General features: G+C 41.4%; 1 protein-coding gene and 1 pseudogene across 3 annotated transcripts in view; one reads left to right on the top strand and one right to left on the bottom strand.

Moving 5' to 3' along the window:
• SNAP47 (synaptosome associated protein 47) overlaps nt 1–22,083 on the top strand; it is a 71,921-nt gene that overhangs the window by 21,567 nt on the left and 28,271 nt on the right. The gene's annotated exons all lie outside the window — the stretch shown is intronic.
• On the bottom strand, nt 16,796–17,519 carry LOC119004146 (cysteine-rich secretory protein 2-like; annotated as a pseudogene).

Genomic DNA, 22,083 nt, shown 5'->3' on the forward strand with positions numbered 1-22,083 from the left:
TAGTTCCCAGCCTGGAACCAGTTGACAGACTCAGAGCCTCTCGAGTGACTAAGAAGCTGGGACCCCTGGAGGAAGGACCCTAGTGTGCCATCCAAACTTGTATGTCGCACCCTGCTCTCAGAGGCGCCTCTGCCGTGCTGCCAGGGAGGCTTGCATCAGGGAGAGGAGGCAGATGTTTCAGGAACACAGGCTCCCCAGGCACAGAAGGAGGTCAGGTGATCGGTGGGGTTTTAGCCCAGGTCTGTCGTACAGTGGGTCCCCAGTCCCTGTGGCTCTTTCCCCAGGCCTGGAATGCATCATTGGAACAGATTCACTCAGCCGCTGGCAGAGTCCCACAGTTGTTCCCTGTGGGAAAGGGGGAGGGAAATCCCTACTCAGACTGCCTGTATCTGGGAAACAGTGAAGCAGAAGTGGCACTGCATTCCTGGGGCGATTGCAGGGACTGCAGCCACCGTCCAGGACCTGATAGATGCAGGGGTCGTGAGACCTACCCCATCTCTGTTCAGCTTCCTTATTTGTGCAGAAAAAAAGATGGATCTGGAAAAGGACAGGGGACCATCTTCAACTTCACCTGGTGGTGACTCTAATTGTAGCTGTTCCAGAGGCAGTTTCGTTACTTGAACAAATCGACATCCCCTTCTATCTGCTATATAGCAGTTGCTCTGGCAGACGCCAGTTTCTGCATCCCTGTCCGTAAAGACCACCAGAAGCAGTTTGCTTTAGGCTGGTGATGCCAGCAGCACACCCCCACTGTCCTGTTCCAGGGGACCATCAACTCTCCAGCCCATGTAGTCGTTGAAGTCACAGGGCTCTTGACCCCCATTCCCTTCCACAAGGTAGCACACTGTCCACTGCAGTGACAGCATTATGCTATTTAGACGTTGTGAGGAACAAATAGCAACTATTCTAGACTTGTTAATGAGAAAATTGTGTGCCGGAGAATGGAAAATAAATCTGACAAGAATTCAGGGACCTTCCTTCTCTGAAATTTCTAGGAAGCCAGTGGTTTGGGGCTCACTGAAGTGAAGGGACGGTGGTTGCATTTAGCCCCTCGTATAACCCGAAAGGAGGCATGATGCCTAGTGGCCTCTGGATTGTGGAGTTAGCATATTCCTCCTTTCAGTGTGTTACTGTGGCACACTTCCCGGATGAGTGGGTGCAGAACAAGAGAATGCTCTGTAGCAGCGTCAGGCTGCATGCAGGCTGCTCCGCCCTTGGGCCCTGTGATCCAGCAGACTCACTGGTGCTGGAAGGTCCGTGACAGACAGGGATGCTGTTTGGAGCCTTTGGCAGACCTCTGTAGGGAATTACAGCTGCTGCCCTTAGGATTTCAGAGCAGCACCCTCCAGTCTCTGGATAACTCCTTTTCTTTTGAGAAACNAAGAGAATGCTCTGTAGCAGCGTCAGGCTGCATGCAGGCTGCTCCGCCCTTGGGCCCTGTGATCCAGCAGACTCACTGGTGCTGGAAGGTCTGTGACAGACAGGGATGCTGTTTGGAGCCTTTGGCAGACCTCTGTAGGGAATTACAGCTGCTGCCCTTAGGATTTCAGAGCAGCACCCTCCAGTCTCTGGATAACTCCTTTTCTTTTGAGAAACACTTAACCACAGGCCACCACTTTTCTATGCGACCTAAGCTGCCCATTGTGCGGTGAGTGTTCTCTGACCCACCTGCCATCACCATAGGGAAGGTCTCCATGTGTGTAGTCCCTGTGCCGTGATGCGCCTCAGAGCCCCTCCAACCCCTGTCCCATCCCTTTCCCCCAACCCATTCATTAGGCCAGCAATGTTTGTAGCAAGTGCTCACTTAGGGCTGTAGCGTGGCATTGGTGGGCTGAGACAGGAGGGAGGAAGATTAATACCTCTGTAAAACATGGCAACTTTTAAGGCCCTCCTCAGGTGAGGTAGCCCAGAGCTAGGCTGCTCATCTGTGGTCCTACCCAAGCAAGAGAGGCAGGGGTGCAGGATTAGAGGCTCCAGAGCTTAACATAGAGGGCAGCAGTTCTTGCTTCTCCTTTGTGCAGTCCTTCCAGTTCCTGTAGAAATGTACACTCAGAGAACCCCCAAGCCTAGCCTGGGGTCAGGAGATAGCCAGCTAGAGAGCGCACTGGTTCCAGTGTCAGCAGACTCTAGCCCTGACCTTCACTTGCTTTTCCAGCCCTGTCAGCCTTCCCCACTCCCACCTTGTGCACTTCTGTTCCTGCACGCAACTCAGCTGTCACTGCAGGCGAACACTACAACCTCCACCTTCATTTTCCCCACTTCAGCCGCCTCTAGGCCTGTTGCTATAGAGCCTAGCTGTATGTCAATATTGCAGCTGAAGCACCAGAAAACTACCCCCAAAACCCCAAACACAAAAAACAAAGAACGTAAGTACTGCTACATTCATTGCGGCCTAATTTACAATAGCCAAGATATTGAAGCAGCCCAGGTGTCCATCAGTAGATGAGTGGATACAAAAGCTGTGGTATATTTACACAATGGAGTACTATTTGGCCATAAAAAATAAGGAAATCTTACTCTTTGTGACAGCATGGGTGGTCCTCGAGAGCATTATGCTAAGTGAACTAAGCCAGTCAGAAAAAGGCCATATTTTACTTATATGTGAATTCTTTTGGGGGTTTTATTTTTTTTTTGGCTTTTTGCATATATACTTATCACAATTTCATTTTTATTTTTAAAGTATTTTTTTATTGAGTATGCTATTACAGTCTTCCCAATCTTTCCCCTTTTATCCCACCCCTGCCCTATCCCCCCAACTCTCGAGCATCCCCCCCACCTTAGTTCCTGTCCATGGGTTGTACATATAAGTTCTTTGAGTCCTCTGTTCCTTATACCATTTGTTATCTCTCCCCATCTATTTTATGCCTACTAATTATGCCGCTTCTTCCCTGTACCTTTTCCCCCCTATTCCTCTCTTCCCCCTCCCCACTGAAATCCTCCATGTGATGTCAAGTTCTGATTCTGTTCCTATTCTGGTTGTTTGCTTAGTTTTTGTTTTCATTGTTTCTCTTTTGGGTGCATTTGTTGATAGTTGTGAGTTTGTTGTCATTTTACTGTTCATATTTTTTATCTTTTTCTTAGATTAAATCCCTTTAACATTTCATATAATAAGGGCTTGGTGAAGATTAACTCTTTTAACTTGACCTTATCTGGGAAGTACTTGCTGGATAGAGTAATCTTGGATGTAAGTCCTTGCTTTTCATGACTTCAAATACTTCTTTCCAGCCCCTTCTTGCCTGGGAGGTTTCTTTTGAGAAATTAGCTGATAGCCTTATGGGAACTCCTCTGTAGGTAACTCTTTCCTTTTCTCTTGCAGCTTTTAAGATTCTCTCTTTGTCTTTAATCTCGGGTAACTTAATGATGATGTGCCTTGGTGTGTTCCTCTTTGGGTCCAGCTTCTTTGGGACTTTCTGGGCTTCCTGGACTTCCTGGAAGTCTGTTTCTTTTGCCAGACTGGGGAAGTTTTCCTTCATCATTTGTTCAAATAAGTTTTCCATTTCTTGCTATTCTTCTTCTGGCACCCCTATAATTCAGATATTGGAACATTTCAGGTTGTCCCAGAAATCCTCAGCATCTCTTAATTTTTTTGGATTCTTGTTTCTTCATTCTGATGTTTATTTTTTCCTTTTGTTCCAAATCATTGCTTTGAGTCCTGGTTTCCCTTCTGTCACTGTTGGTTCCCTGAATATTTTGCTTTATTTCACTTTGGGTATCCTTCATTTGTTTTTTTCTTTTTTTGACCAAACTCAATCAGTTCTGTGAGCATTTTGATTACCAGGACTTTAAATCCTCCATCAGATAGATTGGCTACCTCCTTATCGCTTAGTTCTCTCTCTGAAGTTTTGTTCTGTTCTTTCACTTGGGCCATTTTTCTTTGTCTTGGCGCAGCTGATAAGTTGCAAGGGGGCGAGGCCTTAGGTATTAACCAGGGTAGGACGACCCTCTTTGTTTTGCTGCCCAGCAGCCTGTGGGGGAGTGTCCAGAGAGGGAACAATGCAGCTCACCTGCGCGTCTCTAGCCCCACTTTCCAACAGACTCTCCTGTGAGACTGGGAGTTTCTCCCACTGTGGCAACCCCTGTAGTCCTCAGTCAACTCTGAGCCTCAGTTTTGCCTTCAGCCAGCCCCGCCTAACTGGTCCACAGAGGTTTTTCTGAGCCGGCCTGTGCCTTCCTCCGCCTCACTGGTCTGGTTGTTCTGGTTGATTTTTTCTTTAATTCCTTGGTTGTAGGAATTCCATGCAGTTTGATTTTCTTGGGCTTTTGTTTTATTGATTTTAGATTGGTTGTTATTCTCCTTTTGGTTGTGCAAGGAAGCAAAGGGCTTCTACCTATGCCTCCATCTTGGCTGGAACTCCCCTATATGAAATCTAATTAACAAACTGAGCTAACAGCAAAATAGTGACAGACTCATGGAGACCAGGCCGACAGCTGTGGTGAGGTGGGGTGTGTTGGATGGGGGAGGTGGAAGGATTGAGTAAAAAAAACCTCATGGACACAGACAACAGTGTGGTGATGGCTGAGGGAGGAAGGAGGTGGCAGAGGGTATGAGGGATAAATGGTGACGGACAGAGACTTGGCTTTGAGTGGTGAACACACAACACAGAGTACAGATGATGTTTGAGGAATTGTGTACCTGTGTTAATTTTAAACCTATATTTAATTGTAAACTTGTATGAATTTTATTAACCAGTGTTACCCCATAAATTCAATAATAAAGTAAAAAGATATTTAATTATAATTTTAATATCTTTATAAATTCATGGATTTTAACATATATAATGGGTTTCAATATACTGTAATTACTTTCCTTTTGAACTTTAAACTTTCCTGTCTTTGAGTAATCCAGTAATTTTTAATCCAGTAATTTAGTGAAAGCAACGTCTAGGATTTGGACCTTGCCTTCTATAATTCAGGTTCCTGGGCAGCTCACACACATAACTGTGTTGGGGGGATGTTCTGCAAATGAAGTGCAGGCAAAGCCCCTGTTACAGAGCAGAGGGAGAGGCCAGAGTCACTGGTACAAGTCTCACCAGTGACCTTGGTCATTGATGTCAGCCCCCTTAGGGTTGACAGCTGCCACCTGGGAGGGAGATCTGCCGTGAACTCTTTACTACTTTCTCACACTCTGTGGTAAAATAAGGACCACAGGGTGATTTTTTATTAAACAAAGTTTATTTACATATCTTGGGATTATGTGCTTTTTATATTTTTTGGTGCTAGATAAGACAAGGGTTTCAAGGTCTGGGTGGTTCTTACCAAATGGTATTCTTATTAAAAGTTAAAATTTAGCTCAGTATTTTGCAGACACAGCTCTAAACAGGATGAGCCTGACAAGAATCCAAAAATCAACACCAACATATAACTGACCAAACAGTGTACATAAGCAATGGCTAAGCCTCCCTTGGGGGAGACAGAGCTTTGGATGAGAATCCCATGTCTTCTTTATTTGCTGCAAGTCAGTAAAACTGCCTTGCCACAGTAAGTCTAGTTCTTGAATAGAGCACCCACGCTGGGAACCCTTGAGTTCAGAAACAGTGGTACCTCTCTAAAAAATGAAGGCAAGTTGGTAACCCATGTGACCTCAGGAGTTGCTTGGACTCTCCTTGCAGAAGTGATGGTCTGGTTGTGTTTTCATTGGAATCTATGAGTGAGTAGCGTTGTAACCAAAACATGGTGGGTTTGCCTGCTGCAAAGAAAGCCAAAACTGTGAGGCAGGTGCTGGTGCAAAAGGAAAGAGGTTTACTCAGGTGCTGTGACCTGGGAGGAAGGTGGAGTCCCATCTCAGACCACCCCCCTTCCTGTTCAGGCCCACAGGTCTTACGGAGATAGGAAGGGAAAGCTTTTTTTCTATCTTGCTAGGTTTTGGCATGCTTGGGCCCTCTCTATTCATCTTTCTAGCCTTCAGCATGCTCAGTGTGAGAACCTACCCATGTGTTGTCTCGGCCAATGGGAGAGATTCGTGGGTGCTCCAGCTGTCTAATTAACAGTATTATCTCCATCTTCGTATATTAGAAAATGCCTGTATTTTATTGGCATTCCTGAACAATAATTTGACTCCTCCCCATTGAGTCAAATATTAGCTCAACATTTTGGAGCTGTTTTTTCCTCCTTTTCTTTACCTGTATTATTGCTGATGAGAACTTGTTTCTTTGTGACTGGTATTCTCTTCTCCCTCTCCTAGACATCGTGATGTTTCACTCCCTCTCCTAGATAATATAATGTGTCTATGCAGACTTTTTAGAACAGCTTTCAAATTTATATACTACACAATTCATTTACTTGAACAATTCAATGATCTTTTAGTAAATTTACAGAATTTTACAAACCACTACATTCATTCCTATTTTAGGATAATGTCACGACCCCCAAAATTGCCTCAAGCCAATTTGCAGTAACTAACTGTTCTGGCTCCAGCACCGTCTGTCCACTCCCGCAGCCCTAGTCAACACAGAGCTACTCCTTTTGTGTAGATTTTTCCTTTCTGGAGAGTTAATATGCATCAGACTTCCTTCACCCAGCATCTTGTTTGGGGGTTCATCCCTGCTGCAGGGTATATAGACAGTACTTTGTCACTTTTTATTTTTGAACCACAGTTGTTTATCCACTGACCGAGTCTGATAGACGTTGGGCCCTTTCTACTTTGCGACTGTTGGGATCAGTGCTGGTGCGGGGCACAGAATGGTGTTTGCATGGACGTACATTTTCATTTCCTTGGGATGGAGGTTACTCAGTCTCTAACATTTTGAGAAACTGACTAACTCTTTTCCAAAGTGGAAGCACCATTTTATGCCCCTGCCAGTAGTGCATAAGGGTTCCAGTTTTTCCACATTTTCACCAATGCTTGTCATGCCTATCCTTTGTATTATCCTCATAGGTCTGAAAGTGGTATCTCATTGTGGTACTGTTTACCTCTGTAATGATGATAAGCATCTTTTCATGTGCTTTTTGTTCATATCTATGTTTTATTTTCAAATTCTTTTACCATTTTAATGTGGTTATTTGACTTTTTGTTATGGAGTTGTAAGAGCTCTTCACATATTCTGGATTCAAGTCCCTTTTTCAGATATATGTGATTTGCAGATATTTTCGCCCAACCTTTGGGTTGTCACTTTACTTATTGATGGTGTTCTTTGATGCACAGAAGATTTTAATTTTGATGAATTCCAATTTACCTGACTTTCTTTTTTCTCTGGCTTTTGGTGTTAAGTCTGATCATCCATTGCCTAATCCAAGGTTACAATTTATTCTTATGCTTCTTTCTAAGAGTTTTATAGTTTAGCACTTATATTTAGGTCTGTGATACATTTCGAGTTCATTTTTGTGAATGGCAAAAGGAATGGGTTCCACTTTTTTGTATGTCGATATCTGTTTCTTTCAGCAACATTTGTAAGGACTTGTTTCCTCATTGAATTGTCTCACCCTCCTTGTTGAAAATCAGGTTGGCCATAACTGTAAAGGCTTGTTTCTGGACTCTGAGTTCGATGTCACTGATCAAACCGAGGTTTGTACGTGCAAACCGAGGCCAGCACCACACCGTCTTCATCTCCGGGTCTCTGCAGTTGGTTTGGTGGTCAGGTACCGTGAGTCCACCAACACTGTTGTTCTTTTTTTAAGACGATTTTGGCTATTCTGGGCCCTTTGCATTTCCATATGAATTTTAGGATCAGCTAGCTAATTTCTGCACAAAATCCAGCTGGAATTTCAATAGAAATTGGGTTGAATCTGTAGATCATTGGGGGTGAGTTTTGCCATCTTAATGTAATTATTAATGTGACACAAAATGGCTTATATATGCTGTTTTATTTTTGTATTGTTTGTTCCTTCTGTTCATTTCTGTTTTTTTCCCCACCTTCCTGTGGGTTACTTGAATATTACTTGAGAATTTCATTGTCATTTATCTATAGTGTATTGAGTACATCTTATATAGATTCTTCATTGTTCACTCAAACATTATACATACTTTGGCACATACGTTTCCTTTATATGCTTTAGAAACCTAACCTCGTCAAGGTTATCATTTTTGTTTCAGCTGTTGTCTATATTTTTAACAAGCTCAAGAGAGGATGGCAAGCCTCTTTCATTTCCCTATATTTTTACTATTTCCATTTCCCTACCCTCCCTCCTGATACCCCACTGTTCCTGCGCTTATCAGTTCCTTTCTGATTCAACAACTTCTTCCAGCCTTTTTTAGGGCAGAGCTACTGGCAGCAAATTCTCTGTAGTTTTCCTTCCTTTGAGAATAACTTGGTTTCTTCCTCCCTGAAGGATGATTTCACTGGGTGTAGAATTTTGAATTGCCGGTCCTTTTCTCTTGGTACTTGGTAATGTTATGCCACTTCCTTCTAGCCTTTGTGGTTTCTGGTGAACAACTTGCTGGCATTTCACTTGTTTTACTCCTGTAGGTAGGGTGTCCTTCCTCTCCTACTGTGTAGTGTATCTACCTTAACATTGATTTATTGGGCTTTATCTTGTTTGGGGTCAGTTCACTTTTTAGAACGTACGGATTTATGTATTTTTCCAAATTTGGGGAATTGCAGCCATTATTTTTTCAAAAGTTTTTCAGCCCCATATTCTTTTTCTTTTCTTCCTGGCATACTGATGATACGAAAGTTTGATCTTTTGCTTTGTCCCTCATCCCAAAGCTCTGAGCTCTGGGAGTGTTTGTTTGTTTGTTGGTTGGTCTTAAATGTATTCTTTCTGTTTTCAGGATTGGGTAATTTCTGTTCTTTGATCCTTAATTTCACTAATTCTTTTCTCTGTAATTTCATGGTGCAGTTCTCCTCATTTCTTAAATATCTTACTGTACTTCTGAGTCCTCAGATTTCCATATGGTACTTTCTGTGTCTTCTGTTTCTTTGCTGAGACTTTATGGTTTTGTTTGTTTCGAACATGTTCATAATTGTTGAAGCATTTTTATGATGTCTACTTTAAAGTTATTACCATGTAATTCCATCAGGTTCACCTTGGTTTTGGAGAGGCCCATCTCTAGAGGGCCTTGTCATTTTTATTCATATTGAGATTTTTCTGTTTTTCATTAGGGTGGGTGATTTCCATTGAACCCTGGACCTTTTGGGTTTTGTGTTGTGAGACTTTGTATCTCATTTTCTGTTTTAGCATAGCCCCCAACGACTGACTGGGTGGTTGGGAGCAGCAGCTGATTCAAGTCCACATTCCCCTCATTTATACCTTGAGGTGGGAACAGATTCATGTTACTGCTGGAATGGAAATTCAGGCTGCCCCGTTTCTTTGTGAAGGAGGCCTCTGCTAACACTGCCTGAGCTAGGATTTGAGGGCTGTCTTGTCACTGTCTCCTCCTGGCCACTGTGGACCTTGTGAGGTTTTCCTGGTTAGAGGTGGGTTCCTCGCCTGGCCTTCTCTGACACTGTCCCAATTTGAGGTGGAGGTCTGCTGTAGCTAGGTGAGGGTGGGTATCTAAGCTTTTCATGTGGCCTTCTGAGACACTGTCACAGTAGAGGGAGAGGACTCCTCAGAGCAGCTCGGTGATGTTGGACATCTAGGCCTCTCACGTGCCTGTTTCGACATGGCCCTGGGTAGGTGGGAAGGCCCATCTCTAGAGCTAGGTGAGGGTAGACATCTGGGCTCCTTGTGAGGCCTTCTGTGACACTGTTCCACTTAGAGAGGAGGACCCCTCCTTCATACAGCTCTTTGAGGGTGGATGTTTAGTTTCCTCTCTTGGCCTGAATTCAACCACCCTGTAAGCCTGGAGGGACCCCTCAGGGCAGCTAGGTGAGGTCGGACATGTACACTCCTCAATACATGCTTCTGTGACACTGCCCCAAGTTGGAGAGGACTCCTCAGGGCTACTGGGTGAGGAGTTGCACTGGTGCGAGGACCTTTCGGTAGAGCTAGGTGAGAGTGGCCCCCCAGGCTTGTCCCATGGCTTCCTCTGACACTGCCCCAGTTGAGGGGGAGGCTGTCAGGAGAATGAGATAGCACGGGACGTCCAGCCTTTCCCATTAGCCCTCACTGCGGCTCCAGGCAGCAGCGAGGACTCTTCAGGGCAGCCTGGTCAGGGTGGGTGTCTTGACTCCTTGATTGGCCCCTGCCACTGCAGGGAAGGGGCAGTGTCCCTTCAGGGAAACCACGTGATTCTGGGCCTTTAAGCTCCTCTCAGGGCTTCCTCTGAGACCATCCCATGGGAGAGAGGACCACTCCCAGCACTTTGGTGGGGGTACACATCTGCGCTCCACACTTGGAGTTTTCCTAGTGAGGGTGGAACTAGGATGCACTTCTTTTTGGTGAATTTGGCTGGAGTCCAGCAAATACTATCTAACGTTCTTTGTCTTGGCAAGCTGCTCCTTTTCTGCTCCTCAGGGTAGAGAAAACAGAGTTCTTTTTCTTTTTTATCTACGCCTGTGGTTGTGCAGGTTCTGGCTTCTCCAACATACCCAGGGTATGTTAAATAAGAAGAGAACTGAATTCCTCAGGCCCCCGAGTCCTGAGCTACCTAGCCAGTCTCACTTTTTTTCTCTACTCTTCCTAATCTTATTTTTGCTTTATGTATAATGTCCAGTGTTTTAAAGCTGTGGTTACTGGGGAGAATAGGGAGAAATGCATCTACTTTCTTATCCCGTAACCAGAAGCCCTACAATCAACCTTCACATCTTAGTCTTGCATCTGGTTACCTTGTTGAACTTGTTTATTAAGTCTGTGGATGTGTAGGATTTTTTTCTCTATAGAATTATGTCTTCGGTGAATAAAGACCTTTTTACTGTTTGCTTTTAATCTTGATGCCCCTTCTTTTTTTTTGCCTGTTGAACTGGCTAGGATTTGTGATATACTCAACTAGATGTGATAAGAGTAAACATCCTTCACTTATTTTGTCTTAGGGGAGAAAGTATTTCACTAACTTTGATTTTCAGTGTAAGTTTGGTTAGATAACTCTTATCAAGTTAAGGAAGTCTTCTATTTGTTGTAGTTTGTTTAGTATTCTTATTACAGTTTAGTATTGGGTTTGTCAAATGCGTTTTCACCATCTTTTAAGATGGTTATGTGGTTTTTGTCCTTGAGTCTTTTAATGTAGTATAGTACACTGAGTGATCTTCAGATATTAAACCAACTTTTCATGCTTGAGATAAATCCTACTTGGCAATATAGTATATGGTCCTTTTTGTGTTTGATTTGGTAACCTTGTTGGGGACTTTGTGTTTGTGATGATGCAGTAGATTGACCTGTAGTTTTCTTTCCTGTAATGTCTTTGTCTAGCTTTGGTTTTTTGTAATACTCACCCCTGACTTGTTTTCTGGAGGCATTTGTAAAGGAGCGGTATCGTTTTTTTTTTTTTAAGATTTTATGTATTTATCTTTAGAGGGGAAGGGAAGGAGAGAAATATCAATGTATGGTTGCCTGTCATGAGTCCCCTGCTGGGAACTGGCCTGCAACCCAGGAATGTGCCTTGACTGGGAATCGAACCGCGATCATGTGGTTCACAGGCCCGCGCACAATCCACTGAGCTACACCAGCTAGGCTGGTATCGTTTTTTAAATATATTTTATTGACTATGCTATTACAGTTGTCTCATTTCCCCCTTTTCACTCCACTCAGCCTTGCACACCCCCTCCCTCCCACATTCTGCTCCCCCCCTTTAGTTTATGTCCATGGGTCATACATGTAAGTTCTTTGGCTTCTACATTTCCTATACGGTTCTTACCCTCCCCCTGTCTATTTTCTACCTACCATCTGTGCTACCTATTCTCTATACCTTTTCCTCCTCTTTCCATCTCCCACTCCCCTGTTGCTAACCCTCCATGTGATCTCCATTTCTGTGGTTCTTTTCCTGTTCTAGTTGTTTGCTTAGTTTGCTTTTGTTTTTGTTTTAGATGTGGTTGTTAATAATTGTGAGTTTGCTGTCATTTTATTGTTCATATTTTTTATCTTCTTTTTTGTAGAGAAATCCCTTTAACATTTCATATAGTAGGGGCTTGGTGATGATGAACTCCTTTAATTTGACCTTATCTGAGAAGCACTTTATCTACCCTTCCATTCTAAACAAAAGCTTTGCTGGACAGAGTAATCTTGGATGTAGGTCCTTGCCTTTCATGACTTTGAATACTTCTTTCCAACCTCTTCTTGCCTGTAAGGTTTCTTTTGAGAAATCAGCTGATAGCCTATGGGCACTCCTTTGTAGGTAACTGTCTCCTTTTCTCTTGCTGCTTTTAAGATTCTCTCCTTATCTTTAATCTTGGCTAATGTAATTACAATATGCCTTGGTGTGTTCCTTCTTGTGTCCAACTTCTTTGGGACTCTATGAGCTTCCTGGCCTTTCTGGAAGTCTACTTCCTTTGCCAGAATGGGGAAGTAAGTTCTCCTTCATTATTTGTTCAAATAAGTTTTCAATTTCTTGCTCTTCCCCTTCTCCTTCTGGCATCTGTATAGTTTGGATGTGGGAAGGTTTAAAGTTGTCCTGGGGTTTTCTGGACCTGTCCTCATTATTTCTTCATTCTACTCTGATTGAATGTTGATTTCTTCATTAATTTGAGTCCCGGTTTCCTTCCCATCACTGTTGATTCCCTGTATATTTTCCCTTTTCGTGGCCTTCACGTTTTCCTGTATTTTGCAACCGTACTGAAGCATTTCTGTGAGCATCCTGATTACCAGTGTTTTGAACTATGCATATGATAGGTTGGCTATCTCTTTGTCACTTAGTTGTATTTTTTCTGGGGCTTTGATCTGTTCTTTCATTTGGGCCATAGTTTTTTGTCTTGGCGTAGCTGTTACATAATAAGGGGTGGGGCCTTGGGTACTGGCCAGGGCTGGGCAACTCATGTTGCTGTGTTGTGGCACTGTATGTGAGGGAGGGGTCCAAGAGGGAACAATGCCACTTGCTCAGCTTTCTGCTGCCTTTCAGTCCCTTTCTCTGCCACCCACAAGCAAATTGGGCCCTCTGGTGCTGATTCCCAGGCAGGTGGGTTTGTGTACATCTTGGACCCCATGGATCTCTCCATTGAGCTCTCCTGAGACTGGGAGTTTCTCCTGCTACAACAAGTTTTTTCAGTCAGAGGTTTTGAGTCTTTATTTCCTCACACTGGAACCCTGGGTAGCATGATCTGTGTCTCTCCCCAGTTTTTCTGCATGCAAATGTGGGACTGCCCAGTCCTCCAGCCACCACCTTGCATGCTCAGTGTGCCGCCTTGCTGCATGACCTCTCTACCCCAGCTGCTCATCTCCACCCCTACCCCTAGTCTGGGTGAATGTTTCTTCTTTAACTCCTTGATTGTTTGACTTCCATACAGTTCGAGTTTCTGTCAGTTATAGTTGTTTTTAAATTTGTTATTGTCCTTCTTTTGGTTGTGCGAGGAAGCACAGTGTATCTACCCACACGTCCATCTTGGCTGGAAGTCTCTATTATTTCTGATAGAGGTCCACTTAATATGTTGAGGTTCCCTTATTCATGATAAACCATTTTTCTGTTCCTGCTTTCAGCCAAGGTGTGTATCTGTGTTTCCCCTGCTTGGTGTTTGCTTAGCTTCTTAGATGCATAGGCTATTATAGTTTTTCTGTCCCTTTCTCTCTCACTCCTGCCCTCTCAGCCACGCTGTGTATGTGTTGGTGATATGTTCAATGGTATCCGCAAGCTCCCTGAAGAGCTCTTCATTTTTCTTCATTCTTTTTTCCAGATCTTTTCAGATTGTATGATTTGTATTGTTCTGTCTTCAAACACTGATTCATTCTTCTGTCATTTCAAATCTTCTGTTGAACCTCACTAGTAAAGTTTTTATTTCCATTACTATACTTTTAAAATTAGGATACAATTTATATATAGTATTGTTTCCATTTTAGGTGTACAATATAATGATTTGATATAGGTATATATTGTGAAATCATCACCACAGTAAGTTAACATCTATTACCACACATTGTTTTTTATGATAATTGTTAAAGTACATTCTTTTACCAACTTTCAAATATACAATACAGTACTGTTAACCTTTACTCACCATGCTGTACATATAACCCCAGGACTTTCTTGTCTGATAACAGAAGTGTGTGCCTTTTGACCACCTTTAACCATTTTACTCACCCTCCCAAGCCCCAGCTTTGGGCACCCACTAATTTGTTGTATATCTATGAGTTTGGTTTTTTTTTAGATTGCATTTAAGTGAGATCATACAGTTTTTTACTTATTTCATATAGAATAATGCTCTCAAGATTCATTCATGTTGTTATAAATGGCAGGATTTCCTTCTTTTTTTATGGCTGAATAATATCTATATATCTATGTATACATATCACATTTTCTTTATCCATTCATTTGTCAATCAACACTTAGGTTGTTTCCATGTCCTGGCTATTAATAAATAATCTGCTATGAACATGGTGGTTCAGATATCTTTTTGAGATTTTTTTGGAGATATTTGTTTTCTTTGAATACATAACCAAGTGTAGAATTGCTGAATTACATAATAGTTCTATTTTTATTTCTTTGGGGAACCTCCATATTGTTTTCCATCTTGGCTGCACTAATTTACATTCCTACCAACAGTGCCTAAGGGTTCTCTTTTCTCCACATCCTCACCAATATTTGTTAACTTGTCTTTCTGGTAATAACCAGTGTAATAGGTATCAGATGATTTTGCTTTGCATTTCCCTGATCATTAGTAACGTTGAGCACCTTTTCATGTGCCTGTTGGCCATCTGTGTATCTCTTTTGGAAAATGTCTACTCATATCCTCTTCTCATTTTTAAATTGGATTGGCTTTTTTTCCTATTGAGTTTTCTTTATATATTTTGGGTATTAACTCCTTGTCAGATACACACACATACATAAGTTTTGCAAATATTTTCTCCCATTCTATAGATTGCCTTTCATTTTGTTGGTAGTTTTCTTCGCTGTACAGGAGCCTTTTAGTTTGATGTAGTCCCACTGATTTTTGCTTTCATTTTTTTGCTTTTGTTGTCTTCCAAAAAAATCATTGCCAAGATAAGTGTCTAGGAGCTTACATCCTTTTTTATTTCTAGGAATTCTATTGTTTCAAGTTTTACATTCATGTCTTTAATCCACTTTGACTTCTTTTGTTTGTATGATGTAAAAAAGCGATCTAGTTTCTTTCTCCCTCCCTCCTTCCCTTTCTTCCTTCCTTTTTTTCTTCCTTTCTTTTGCATGTATCTGTCATGTTTTCCCAGCACCAGTTTTTGAAGAAACTGTTCTTTCTCCATTATATATTATAGATCCTTTGTCATAAATTACTGTATTTTTAGGACTATAAGATACACTGGACCATAAGATGCATCTAGGTTTTAGAGGAGGAAAATAGGGAAAGTTTGAACCAGAAAATGCGGTAAGATATTTAGTGACATAAATAACATAATATTTCACCAGTGTAAATGTAACCTACATTTACTAGCCAGGTAAGCTACATTCGGACTATAAGATACACTCCCTTTTCCTCCCAAATCTTAGAACCCCAAAATACAGTAATTGACATACATGTGGGGGTTTATTTCTGGGGTCTCTGATCTGTTCTACTGATCCTTGCTCCTGTTTTCATGCCAGTACCATCTGTTTTAATTCTATAACTTTGTAATATCGTTTGAACTCAGAAAGGGTGATGCTTTCATCTTTGTTCTTCTTTCTCAAGATTACTTTGGCTATTTGGAGTCTTCCATGATTCCATACAAATTTTAGAATTGTTTGTTCTATTACTAGAAAGATGCCATTGGTATTTTAATAAGGATTGCTTTGAATCTATAAATTGCTTTGGGTAGTGTGGACATTTTAACAGCACAGTGGTCCCCCCTTAATCTGTTTCAAGAGCCCCACTGGATGCCTGAACCATAGATTGTACTGAACCCTAAATATATTTTTTCCCCTGAGCATACATGTACATGATAAGGTTGAATTTATAAGTTAGGCACCATAAGAGATTAACAACAATAACTAGTAATGAACTAGAATAGCTATAACAGTATACTGTCATAAAACTTATGTTAGTGTGGCCTCTTTCTCTCTCAAAACGCCGTACTGTCCTGTACTCTTGTGTTACATTGGTGGAGCCTTTCCATAAATAAGGAGGCTGTCACTATAGGTTTTGACTATGTTGTCAGAACATGGGCAGATAATTTTGAGGTTTTTTTCAGAGCATGTGAGTTCTTTGCAGTGTCCACTATGTCTGGCTTTATCATATGTCCTGCAGCACTGCTACATAGTAGCAGCATTAATCCATCCTCCTATGCCTCCTTTGTACTTCTTTCTTTTTTAATATTTGGAAATGTTCTGTACAATCATTTATCGGGGCTGAGTTTAGCTGGAGTTAATTATAAATACAATTAAATATTGCATAAGAATAAGACCTATGTTGTTGCTTAGATAAATTCTTTATTCTAAAATTTGGTTACTTCATGTAAAGAAGAAGTCATAAACAAAGGTAGATGTCAGTCTTTGAATTCATTCTTTATATACATAAAAATCATGTGGTAGGAATGACAGTGCTGTAAGTTGTTTTTGTTTTTTTGCATTTTGTTCAGGAAACATGTAATTCTTCATTTTAATCCAAAGTTCTAGTGATCTGAATCCTGTGGTTATACAGTTTTAAAAATCCTCAACTTGATTCAATTTGTTAAAGTACCAAATTTATATTAAAGTCCAAAGTTGTCATCATAGACTATGCTTCGTTTGTAAATTGATATGTGAAAGAGATTCCTGTAAAGATCTGAGGGAAAAACTGTTTGGAATTAAATTATAATCAGGGACCATGCCCCCAATTTCTCCTCTGGGATGTGTCAACTGAGTCACACCGCCCTGCTCCTTAGTCTCGTGCAGTGCACGTCGAGCATTTCAGCAGATTTTGTTTTCCCATTGGCAAGTGGTCTTGCACTTTTCCTTGGGCAGTTCTTGTTTGCATCTAGCTGTTGTCATCAAGAAATCAATTACTGAGGAGATCCTCATTCTGGCAACTATTGCTGCACATTCCACTGTCACAGTTACCAGGGCAGCTGGCACAGTATGTTTCTTGGTTGTGAGGGCTACTCTTTTTACTCACATTATTACCAGGTGGCAAACATAGCAGTATTGTAGACTCTCTTGATTGGGAGAGTAGGAAATTCTACATTCAACATGGTAAGACACGTAGCCAAAAACTGAGGTATAGTGTCTGACAACTGTGCTGGAACTCTTTGGTCTTACACAGTGGACAAAACTGTGGCTCTCGTCCTACGTGTTTTGGATTACATGTGATCAGACAGTAGACTCACTTGACACACAGAAATTCTCACCATATTTTGTACTTTTTTTTTTTTGTCATCTGTATTACTGTGTTCTAAAGTGCATATGTTCTCTACTTTGGGGCATTTGCTGTTGTTTTTCTGCTCCAGTCCACCTATAGCATGTTGCTGACAAGTAGAGAGACTGATTTCCTTAGTTCATTGTGTTTATTTACAGTCTCTTTTTAGACTTAGGTTTGAGTAGTTAACAAAGCAGTAAAGACTGGGTGCTTTCCTTCTGCAGATAAAGATGGAAGTAGCACAGCAGCCAGAAACACCAGCGCTGGAAGGAGAGCCATTGTGATGGTTCTCAGAGCAGGATGAAGTATCTGCTTTATTAATAGAAAAGTACTGTGCCCTTTCCTGCAAGTGTTTCAAAACCAGGATATCATGATTCTGCTGGAGTATCTATAGGAAGAACATGGTGCACAGTTTCATAATCCCTTACTCCAAGCCCAGAGCTTCCTGCTGGAGGGCAGGAGCCACAGGCCATCTGCAGCTTGCCCCCTCCGTTGCACTTTCCCGGATGTATTTAGTTTTTTCTGTATGGTGGCTGTAGTGGTACTTAGTTGTCCAACTTCATTTTGTTGGATTGTATTGTGACAGCTGTCATAGCACCATGCATTTAAAAATTTATCAAAATTGGTGATTTTTTGTGTACCCATCTTATTTTATTTTTTTAAAGATTTTATTGATTTTATTTATTTTTAGAAAGAGGGGAATGGAGGGAGAAAGAGAGGGAGAGAAACATGAATGTGTGGTTTCCTCTCACGTGGCTCCTACTGGGGACCTGGCCTGCAACCAGGCATGTGCCCTGACTGGGGATCAAACTAGCGACTGGTTTGCAGCCTGCACTCAATCCACTGAGCTACACCAGCCAGGGCTGTGTACCCATTTTAATATTGAAGACACAAGAAAATAAGCAACATTTTTGTATATTATGCTTTATTATTTCAAGAAAGGTAAAAACAACTGAAACACACACACAAAAATTGTGCAGTGTATGGAGAAGGTGCTGTGACTAATTGAATGTGTCAAAAGCAGTTGGCAAAGTTTCTTGATATTCTTGACATCTTGGTCAAATAAATCTTTGCTGTGGGGCTGTCTTATGCATTGGAAGATGTTTAGCCGCACCCCTGGCCTCTACTCACTCGAAGCCAATAACAGGAGATAGCCAGCATATTCAAAATACCCAAATCAATAAAGTTACTAGTGAAATGAAAAATGTGTCTTTTATTTTATGGGAAAAACTAAATGGACTTTTTGGCCAACCCAATAGGTTCTATTGGGCATCTTCTTCCAGGAGAGCCTGGTTTTACTGCAGTTGAAGATTTGCTTTGGATGGTATGTTTTTTCCTTAATTTCTTCAACTCTTCTGGGAATGTGGCAACAGCTTCTTCACTGGCAGATGTGGTCTCCACAATAATTTTTTTTAAAGATTTTATTTCTTTTCAGAGATGGAGAAAGGAAGGAGAAAGAGAGGGAGAGAAACATCAGTTGGTTGCCTCTCACACACCCCCAACCAGGGACTTAGCCTGCAACCCAGGCGTGTGCCCTCACTAGGAATTGAACCAGTGACCTTTCGATTCACAGGCCTTCATTCAGTCCACTGAGCCACACCAGCCAGGGTCTATAGTAATTTTTATCATTTTAGTCCAAATCTATTCCTGAATCTGTGTAACCATCCCTTACTCACAAGTAGTAAATGGCTTGAAGTCACTCTTAACAAGAGGATCCCTTGCTGAAGTCTTCATATGTAGGCTCTGTGGCTCAGTGCTTTCTGGTGCAACACATTGTCTTCAGTCTTGTTTTCTATTCTTGTCTTCCACCCACAAAGTTAATCTTTTCCATCTTGACTAAGTATTTATCACACACCGTGGTTGTAACTTTTACAGTTTGAAGTGGAACAGCAAAGTAGCACAAAGTTCTTTATTCTTCACAATTTTAGAGATATAAGATGTGTTCTTTTTAAAAAATATTTTATTTATTTATCTTTAGAGGGGAAGGGAAGGAGAGAGGGAGAAAAATATCAATGTATTGATATTTCTCTCAATGTATTGATATTTGTTATCAATGGCTCAGTACTTGTTGGCTTCAGAACTCATCAAACCCTGTTCTTGCTACATTTTGATGAGAAAAAGTATTTTCAGCACTTGACGCTTGCTTAAGACTCATCACACTTGCTAGAACTTGTGTGAATCATGACGGTAACATTTCTATCAATGTATTGATATTTGTTGCCTCTTGTGAGTCCCCCGCTGGGAACTGGCCTGCAACCCAGGCATGTGCTCTGACTGGGAATCAAACTGTGGTTGCTTGGTTCCCAGGCCCGTGCTCAATCCACTGAGCCACACCAGCCAGGGCAAGATTTGTTCTTAACCATAGTTCTTAGAAACCTCAGCATACAATTTTTTTCTTATTGAGTCAAAATTTTTCACCATTTCACTTAAAAGAAGTGCTTATGCCTTCTCTTTGGCATATCCAAATTGCCAGCATTACTGCTCCTTTGGGCCACTTTTGAGTAAAATAAGGGTGACTGGAACACAGGCGCTGCTGTACCATGCCAGTTGATCTGAAAATCGAGACGACGGCTAAGTGCAGGTAGGCAGCGTGTGTAGTGTGGGTATGCTGGAGAAAGGGATGACATCCCTGTATGAAGGTGGCTTGAGATTTCATGACACTACTCAGAATGGAGCACAGTTTAAAACTTATGGATTTTTTATTTCTGGAATTTTTCATTTAATATTTTCTGATTGCAGTTGACCATGGGTAACAAACTGGAAAAAGGAAACTGGATAATGGGGGACTACTGTATTCTTTCCATTTATTTGTGTCCTCAATTTCTTTCTTCGATGTCTCACGGTTTTCAGTGTACAAGTCTTTCACTTCCTTGTTTAAATTTATTCGTATGTGTTTTATTCTTTTTTATTCCATTGTAAATTGGATTTTCTTAATTTTATTCTGATAGCTTATTTGCAGAAGCAACTGGCTTTTATATATTAATTTTGTATCTTGCAACTTTACTGAAATTGCTTACTCTAACAGTTTTTGGATAAAGTTTTTATGGTTCTATATGTAATATCATTTCACCTGCAAATAGAGATAATTTTACTTTTTCCTTTTCCAATTTGGATGTTCTTTACCACCCCCCCCCCCACACACACACACCTGAAGACATTTTTTCACTGCTTTTATAGAGGAAGGTAGAGAGAGAGAGAGAGAGAGAGAGAGAGGGGGGCAGGCAGGCAGAGAGGCATCAATTGGTTGCCTCCTGCATGTGCCCCAACCAGGATTAAACCTGCAACCTTTCAGTTTATAGGATGATGCTCCAAGCAGCTGAGCCACACTGGGCAGGGCTAAATGTTCTTTATTTCTTTTTTAAAAAATATTTTATTTATATGTTTTCAGAGAGGAGAAGGGAGGGAGAGAAACATCAGTGTGTGGTTTCCTCTGGCACACCCCACACTGGAGACCCGGCCCGAAACCTAGGCATATGCCCTGACTAGGAATCAAACCAGCGACACTTTGGTTCATAGGCTGGCACTCAATCCATTGAGCCACATCAGCCAGGGCTATTTCTTTCTCTCTCTTTTTTTTTAGATTTTATTTATTTATTCTTAGAGACAGGGAAGGGAATGAGAAAGAGAGAGAGAGAGAGAGAGAGAGACATCAATGTGTGGTTGCCTCTCATGTGCCCTCTATGGGGGACCTGGCCCACAACCCAGGCATGTGCCCTGACTGGGAATCAAACCAGCAACCATTTGGTTTGCAGCCCACACTCAATCCACGGAGCTACACTATCCAGGGCTCTTTATTTCTTTTTCTTGTCTGATTGCTGTGGCTGGCTAGGACTTCCAGCACTATGTTGAATAAAAGTGGTTTCCTGTATGTCTCATACCTCATACCTGTGTTGTTCCTGATCTTACAGGAAAAGCTTTCAGCTTTTCACAGTTGCCTATGATGTTAGCTGTGGGTTTGTAATTTATGGCCTTTATTATGGTGAAGTATGTTCCCTCTATTTCCACTTTGTTGGGAGTTTGTCATGAATGGATGTTGAAATTTGTCAAATACTTTTCTACATCTATCAAGATGGTCATATGATTTTATCCTTAATTTTGTTAATATGATATATCACATGCTTGGTTTTTAGAGGTCAAACTATCCTTGCATGCTGGAATAAGCCTGACTTGGTCATGGTGTGTGATCCTTTTAACATACTGTTACATTTGTTTTGCTAATATTTTGCTGAGGTTTTTGCATCTTTGCTGATCTGGAATATTTGTTTATACATTTCTTTTCCTCTGGTGTCCTTGTCTTATTTTAGTGTCAGGGTAATGCTGGCCTAAAAAAATATATATTTGGAAGTGCCTTCTTTTCTTAAATTTTGGTAAATTTGATAATGACTGGTTTTAATTCTTCTTAAAATGTTTGGTAGAATTCACCAGTAAAGCCATCTGTTCCTGAACTTTCTTTGTTGGGTTATTATAACTTTTTAATTTGAGGATTTTCATTTGACTTGTTTTTTTTCCCCCCTGTGTACAGGTGACATTATGGTTTCCTTGTATATCTTACTTTTTTGTTAGAAAACTTGGCATTTAAAAAAATAAAGTTGCAAGTCTGGATTCTGATGTCTGTTCTCACCACAGTGTGGTGCTGTTGGTGATAGTTTTTGTTTGTTCGTTTTTTGGAAGTTGCCCAGACTAATTTGGCAGAATGTATCTCCACTGTGTATGCAACATTTGTCATCTGCTCAGCCTTTTTGTTTTTGTTTGTAATTGTTTTAATTTTTAAGCTTAGCTTGGCTCCTATGGGCTCTTCCTGCGTCAGTGTAGCTGAGCGGTCAGCTGCCGGTTAGCCAGAAGC

This window comes from Sturnira hondurensis, unplaced genomic scaffold (assembly GCF_014824575.4).
Source record: "Sturnira hondurensis isolate 20B ecotype Veracruz unplaced genomic scaffold, ASM1482457v3 Scaffold0019008, whole genome shotgun sequence".
Classification (NCBI taxonomy): Eukaryota; Metazoa; Chordata; class Mammalia; order Chiroptera; family Phyllostomidae; genus Sturnira; species Sturnira hondurensis.